This window comes from Macrotis lagotis, chromosome 3 (genome assembly GCF_037893015.1).
Source record: "Macrotis lagotis isolate mMagLag1 chromosome 3, bilby.v1.9.chrom.fasta, whole genome shotgun sequence".
Taxonomy (NCBI): domain Eukaryota; kingdom Metazoa; phylum Chordata; class Mammalia; order Peramelemorphia; family Peramelidae; genus Macrotis; species Macrotis lagotis.
In genome coordinates this window covers 231701135-231708504 of record NC_133660.1, presented here as the reverse complement: position 1 = coordinate 231708504, position 7370 = coordinate 231701135, and positions in this window count along the sequence as shown.

The following is a 7370-nucleotide window of genomic DNA, read 5'->3' as shown; positions in this document are numbered from 1 at the left end:
GTCCACATAGTTCTGAAGCCCAGCTTGAAAAATTGAGGCACAATGTTCTGGCATGTGACATGAGTGAAATTGCTTGGTAATTTGGACATGCCTTGGCATTCACTTCTTTAAGATTAGTTTCTCATCCAGTGGCCACTATTGTATTTTCCAAATCTATACTGGGACCATGGGTAAGGGTACTGTCTTATTACTTGCTTATGATGTTTCAGGTTCTCACTGTTTGCTCCCAGTATTAGGATATTCCAATCCATTCCTGCCTGTTGCAGTAGTGATCCTGGGATTCAAAATTTGCCCTCCAACCTGGGGTTGGGACACTCATTACTGGCCTGCTGTACCTCTGGCTTGATGAGCTAGAACTGAACTTTGCTGAGGCTAAGAATTCCTTCTGACTTTCCAGTTCTCACACTGCTGAGCTATAATCCCCTTTTATTCACAAGAAACAGCCCTTCACTGAAGGTCTATTATATCTTGAATTGCAAACTTGTTTCCCTATTTTTGTGGGTTTTAGGATCTCTTTGGAGTCTACATTTAAAGCTGTTTTAAGAAAAACTCCCAGAGTTTCCTAGGTTCATGTTGCCATCTTGACTCCCCCCCCAATTTTTTTTTTTGCTTGAAAGTGTTTGGAAGTCTTTTTCTTGGAGTCCTCATGATTGCATGAAAGAAGAGATAAACTTGTAGAATCCTTGTAGAACTTTGCATTTCTATTTCTCGTTTCTTTCATTCTATCCTTGACTCCCAATATAGAAGATGCTGACAGTGGCTCTTGGATGCTTTTCCAAAATTTATAAAATCCTCCCCACCTTAGGGTATGTAGAAAATGAAAGAGTGGCTGCTTTCCTCCATTTTCTACTTATTCATTTCTTCTAAAATGTTTCTTTCCCTTCTCCTTGACTTTATGCTCATAACTTGAAAGAGTTAAAGGGTACCAAAGGGTAAACCTTTCAGAGTTTTTTTTCATTTAATAGCTTGGGTTTTTCCTCAGCATTTTCACCAAACCAGTCTTTGATGTTTTCAAGGGTTCTGATCCAGATGTCTCATTCTTCTCTTAGGAAAACATTCCCAGAGTGATAATCCTCATGAAGAAATTGTCTAGACACATAGAGAATATTGCTTACTGGGACTGTATGATTAAGTGTGTGTGTGTGTGTGTGTGTGTGTGTGTGTGTGTGTGTAGCATATAAAGATGTGGTCTAGTGTGGCTCAAAGGTCAAAGTTTACTTCTTAAGTGTCATCCTTGCTCTAGTCCCTGAGAATCTGAAACCCTTATTGCCTGATCCATCAGTGTTCAAAAGATTTGAAAAGGCCATTTACTGGTAATGAAATTTCAGCAATTAGAAATCATAGAAATACTCTAAATCAGTATTGAATGGAAAATTCAGTTTAACACAATCTTGAAACTGACCAATATGATAGAGTGGGAAAGTGACCAATGTTAGTGAGTATATTGTAAAATTGGGATATAATGCATTGTCTGTGAAGTTATAAAATCATTCAAACATTTTGGAGACAATATTGAATTATGCCCTAAAAGGCATTATACAACTTATACCTATTTCCTTTTATCATCTGGATATGCACAGGCTACTGTGAAAGAAGTCTAGGTCCTGTCCTGAAGGTCAGGGAGATGGGTAGACACTGCAGGAATGCCAGATGTGGCTCTCCATTTCAGCATGTGACTGCATATAACAATGTGGAGATCATTCACCTCAAAATCAACAACAGTCTCTAGGCCCCCTGGGCCAAGGGATCTTGAACAACGGTTCCTCCCCGCCCCCCCGGAGAAGCTAGTTCCAGTACCTCTCTGGAAGCTGCTTCTCGGGTCGGTGGCCATGCCCTCTGAGGCAAGGAGGATACTCCCCAAGACAAGGACAGGGTTTTCCCTAGTCCTTCCCATCTGAGCCCCATCCTACAGACCCCCTTGCAGAAGAACTGTACCTCCACTCCTGGCTGGAGCAGTAGGAGCATTGTGCCTCTGAGCCATGTTGCTATGAACTCAGGCGCCCTACCTTCTGCTTCTCCACCTACCATGTCTTTTAACTCCACACCAGAACACATAGTATCACTAGGGGATGCCCCCATGGTCCTCTCTGACCCCTCCAAGACAAGAAATATAGACTGGCTCTGATCTGGGCATCTAAAGCCTAGGGAATACCACCCAGAAGCCCAAGATGAGCAATGGTTACACAGGGAAAAGTCCACCTATCTGACCAAGTCACAGTGGGCTCATTCAATACTGGGTCAACCAAGAAGAGACTATGATCAGTTAGTATAAGGGTTTCCAAATGACAAATGGCAATAGAGTGATCAAAGGCCATGAATAGTAAGATGCATAATTTAACAACACCCAAGATGTGACTCATGAAAAGCTGAGTCATATTACTAATAAATGATATGCTTAATCGATTAAGAACAAGTGACAATGAAAATAGTACTTGGATTATAAGACCAGATGACTACATATGATGGTGATAAACATGGTGAAGCTTTCCAGAAAAATTATAAAATAGCAGAGCAAGAAGTTTACAAAGCATGTATTTCAAGTAGTTTATAAATATCCACAAGAATTATAATTCATCTAAAATCACAAATAACACAGTAAATTATCAATAACATCATGGCAGATGGAAAATTTGTTCCTGCATTATTCAAATATGAAGAGGCAACATTAAACTGAATCATTGAATATTTTTAATTTTGTGGAAAGTAAAGGGTTTTTTTAGCTAGATCCTAGGAATTCTTTGAAAATCAAGTCAGGATTATTCTTCTATAAGTCATCAGAAAACCTGGAAAGACTTGCATGAACTGATGTTGAGGGAGTAGAACACATTGATAGGGATATTGTGTGATAATTAACTATGATGAATAATTTTTCTCAGCAATGAACAAATCTAATGATCAAAAAATTCTAACAACATAAAATGAAAAACACCTTCCACATCTATTGAAGCACCTATGAAGTCTGAATGCAGATCAAACTTACTATTTCAATTTCAAATGTATCTTTCTCTTTTTCCTTTTTCTTCTGATTCTTCTTTCACAAATTGATTATTGATAGGGAAATATGGTTAACACATCTATATTTGTGTAATCCATATTTGATTGCTCACTGTCAAAGGGAGGAGTGAGGGAAGGAAGGAAAGGAGAAAAATGTGGAACTCAAAACTTTATGAAATATGATCATTGAAAATTATCAGTGGATCAACACCAAACTGAATAGCCTTTGGTGAGGTGGTTGCTGCAAAGCAAAATATTGCTAAGTTCTGTTTCGACCTTTCTGATTCTACATTGATGATAACAACTTGAAAGGGAATGAAGGGATACAAGAACTGTAGAATTTATAGACTGTCGTATACAAACTGGGGTAAGGATACAGCACTCTATATTGAAAAGAATTCTTCCTGAATGACATGCAAATTTGCAATGAAATTGCCTTGAAGAAGTTTAGAACAAGGAGAGATTTTCTCAAAATAGTTCTGATATCCACATGGAAAAGAGAAATTATTTGAACTCTTACAACTGAATTTTATTTTAAAAGAGCATTAAACTCTTAGAATTAATTGAGCTAATTAAAAGTGGAAAGTAGCAAGATAAGACATTTATTTAGCTGAAATGATTTTAAGAGTTCTGCCATCTTTAAAAAATTTTTACTTTAGATTTTCTCAAATGTTCTTGAAATTCCTGAAGTATATCAACAGCATAACTTCTCACTTACATTACAGAACATTAAATGGTAACAGAACCAGAATGAACAGTTGAGGTGTTGAGAATCATTTTTATACCTAGTGAACAATGTCACAATGCCAGTTGTCACATATGGATTTTGAGAGGTCAAACTTATTGGTTAGGTTATATTGTTATCCACACTTGTTTTTTCATTTTTTAAAAACCCTAGAAGACTATAGGCAAAGAAATGATAAATGAAGCCCTCTGAGCATTTAGAGAACTTCTTAATGCAAGTCTGTATGAGCCATTGTCTTAATCCCAGTGGGGTTCATTTAGCATTCTGATGATGGCAACTTTATTTCATTTTAAGGTGCTCCAGGGTTTATATCCCAAATGCTACAAAACTGAATATAAGTATTTCTTCATTGTGCAAAGACAGTTCTTTGATATCTAAAGTCATCAACTTCTTGTATCTATAGGTACTACTACTATTCTTGATTTTCCTCTAAAATATTTAATTTGTAGCTCATTTCAGGGGGGGGGGTTATCTATTCCTCTTGATATGCCAAGCTTTACATGGATTTCAGTTTTGCATAGTGTTTTTATGACCCTCTAAATATGTCCTTATGGAGTAAAATTCATTCCTGATATGAGTCTTCACATACCCAGCTATTTGTAAAACCATATAAAATCAAAGACTTGTAAAGGTAACATTGTAAGAACACATTACTCCGTAAATTGTGATCTACAATAGTTAGTTATATGGTACAAATATCAGTAATACAAACAGTAAGTTCATGATAGAACAAAAGTAGGCTCTTTCTGTACAAAAAGGTCCATTTGTTTAATATATTGCCTTTCTCCCATGTCTCAAATTTAGGGTTTAGTAGGAGAATTTCAGGGATATATTCAGTGGCTGGTGGAGTCAAAAAAGAATTGGACCAACAGAGTGGGGTTTGGATCCCTTATGTAACTCTACTGGCTATGACTGTGATTGTGGGTAAGTGATTGTACCTCTCTGATCCTCAGTTGCCTCATCTGTAAAATAAAAATAACAATACTTTCCCCAAAAAGCATGGTAAGGAAATAATTTATGAAATTTAAATGGTGGTATAAAATTAAGCCGGTAGAATTCCTGTTATCTGCTTATCGTGATTATGTTGATTGTCAAAAGTGAGCTGGTACCTTCCATTTGATTAATATTGCACAGAACTTTGTCCAAGCTACTGAGGATTAAAAGAAAATGCAACACAGTCCTTAATCTCAGGTATCTTAAATTTTATTTGAGAGGAAGGGATAAAATATTTACATAAATAAATCAATACTAACTTAGTTAAGGCGGAGCAGATTTTTGAAAATTGATTTCTCGCAACTAATGAGCCATTCGCTGAAGGAAGTTTGAGGTTCTAAGAAGCAGAGATGAGGTAGGGCATTTTAAGCCTGGAGGATGAACTTGCAGAAGGACACAGATGGGTATAGAATTCTGAGTTTGAGATCAGTTGAGCTAGAGTACAGACTACATATCTGATAGAGCAATAAAATAAATCTGAAGAGAGAAACTGGATTCAGATCCTACATGACTAAATAGTAAGGTAAGTGATTGTTGCTTTGTCTTCAAGGGAATGAAGGTTTGTTCAAGGTCTGAGTAAACAAGGACCATGATTAGGGATGTGCTTTAGGAAGAATATTTTTTGTAGGTTTTAGAGGATAGTTAAGAGGAAGGAGATACTGAACTTCTAATTAAGAGGCTTTTGCAATAATCCCAGTGAGAAGAGATGAAAACCTGAGGGACAGTGATGGTTACTTTAGTGTACATAAGAGGATATGACATAAAGGTTGTAGAAGCAGAAGAGGTAACACTTGACAGCTGACTGGTTGGCAAGTGGAAGATGGAGAGAAGAGACAGATCTCAGGATTGTAAACTAAACTTTTTAGAAAGGTAGGGGGACCCTCAATAGAAATAAGAATGTAAGTAGTTAAGTCATGTTAGAATGAAGGTTGGAAGTTAGATGATTTCTCTTTGGAATGTGCCATTTGAAATGCTTTGGGAGCATCTAGTAATAGATGTCCAACCATTGGTGATGTGTGACCTGGAGAATTTATTTGAATGGAGATATAATGGCATTGGAAGCTAATGAGCACATTGAGAAAGTTTAGAAAAATAGAAAGAGTCTAAGACAGAACCTGGGGTAACATGTATGATTAGGAGGTAGCACAGGGATAATAATTTGCCAAAGGAGCCTGAGAAGGAAAGTCAGACAACTAGGAGGAATACCAATACCAAGAGAGCCATTGTCATGAAAAGTCATGAGGAAAAGTATCTAGTGAGTGTAGTGGTCTGCTATATCACATCTAGCAAAGAGATCTAGAATCAATCAATCAACAAGAAAGTACTTAATATTTTTAGCCACTTTCCTAAATGCTAATGATGGAAATGAAAAATCCCTAACAACCCCTCCAATATATGAATTTAAACGGAGATATATTAATAAAGTATTGATAGCTTTGCAGAGAAAAGGGCTACTGGAGTGATGGGGACAGGAAACCCCCTTAAAATGTTGGAGGAGAGGAAGTGAACTCAACAAAGGTTGATTTTTCCCCCCAGACAATTGATAGAGAAAGAAAAGAGATGTAATGTGACAAGTGGAAAGAATGTTAGAATTAAGTGAATTATTTTAATTGGACAGATCTGAGAATAATAATAAGAAAAAAAGTCAATTTGTAAAATGGACAGATCCGAGAATAATAAGAAGAAACAAGTCAATTTGTAAAATGGACAGATCTGAGAATAAGAAGAAGAAAAAAGTCAATTTGTAAAATAGCTCATGGTAAGTTTTTTTCCCAATGTGGAGAAGCTCAGTATTAAAACAAGCAGAAAAGGATCAATGAATAAAGTAAAGGAATTTATCTAGGACAAATGAACTATCTCTTTTTCAGAAATTGTTACAAAAATAATAGAGGAAGTTATTAAGGAGGAAGGAAAAGGAATTTCAAAGAAACAGTCTCTCTTTTGTCATAAAAGTAGGTTTCAAATTTCCCTCTTAAGAGGGTAGTGTGAAGAAGAAGGTGTTGAAAAACTACTTTATCACTCTACCAATTTTTAATAATTTAAGGCATTCTTTTCTTGTTATGATGAAAACAAAATGAATCATAGAATTTAAATGTCAGACAGATTCTCCTCTGAGAGAAACCATACCTTAATAGTTTATATATTTTTTTTACTGAATTGAGAAGAAAAATGAATTGAGAGAAATAAAATTATTTCTGGAAAAAGTAAAATTAAGATACTTTCTATCATTTTGAACTTAAAAACATTAACAGATGCAAATATTTCAAGATAGTTTGATCCTTAAAAGTAATGTAAAGGAAAAGACAAAACTCACACTCTTTGCAGATGATATGAGGGTATACCTACAGCATCCCAAGGAATCATCCAAAAATCTACTAGAAACAATTAGCAACTTTAAAAAAGTTGCAGGATATGTAATAAACCCCCACAAATACTCAACTTTTCTAAATATGTCTAGCAAAATACAGCAGGAAGAGCAAGAAAGAGAAATTCCATTCAAAGTAAGGTCAGACAATATAAAAATACCTGGGAGTCTATTTGCCAAGGCAGACTCGGAAACTTTTTGAAAACAATTGCAAAGGGGTAGCTAGGTGGTACAGTTGATAGAGCACCAGCCCTGGAGTAAGGAATACCTGAG